The sequence below is a fragment of the Seriola lalandi genome, unplaced genomic scaffold (genome assembly GCF_002814215.2).
Source record: "Seriola lalandi dorsalis isolate HSWRI2012SDOR001 ecotype SW California unplaced genomic scaffold, Sedor1 jcf7180002054318, whole genome shotgun sequence".
Classification (NCBI taxonomy): domain Eukaryota; kingdom Metazoa; phylum Chordata; class Actinopteri; order Carangiformes; family Carangidae; genus Seriola; species Seriola lalandi.
Window position 1 is genome coordinate 1,865 of NW_019524871.1, and position 892 is coordinate 2,756.

Below are 892 nucleotides of genomic sequence, written 5' to 3' on the forward strand. Positions count from 1 at the left end.
ATGCCTTACTATACTGTGACGTTTTGTGCCTGACCATACTATGACGTTTTTTGCCATTTTTATGCCTTATTATACTATGATGTTTTTTGCCATTTTTATGCTCTACTAGAATATGACTTTTTTGGGAATTTTTATGCCTTACCATACTATGACGTTTTTATGACCTTTCATGCCTTTATATACTATTATGTTTTTGTGACATTTTATGCCATACTATACAATTACATTTTTTGACATATTCAAGTCACGCTATATGATTACGTTTTTTGACATTTTTTTGCATTACTATACTTTGATTTTTTCATGACATTTTATGCCTAATGGACAATCTTTTGTGATATCTCATGGATTAGTATACTAAAATATCCTTAATACCTTGATATACTATGAACTTGTGATGTAGAAGTATTGTGGTACAATGGTCAGGACTACTGTCTAACACTGACAAGGTCATGCGTTCAATCCCTATTTTGGGGCTTTACTGTCCTATGATGCTTTTTGGCATTTTTATGCCTTACTATACTGTGACGTTTTATGACATTTTCACGCAATAATACACAATGAAGTTTTTTGGCAATTTTATGCCTTACTATACTGTGACGTTTTATGCCATACTATACTATGATGTTTTTTGCCATTTTTATGACTTAATATACAATGACATTTTTTGAAATTTTATGCCATACTATACTATGACGTTTTTTGAAATTTTATGCCATACTATACTATGACGTTTTTTGCCATTTTTATGCTCTACTAAAATATGACTTTTTTTGGCATTTGTTTGCCTTACTATACTGTGACGTTTTGTGCCTGACCATACTATGACGTTTTTTTTGTCATTTTTATGCCTTAGTATACTATGACATTTTTTGAAATTTTATGCCATACT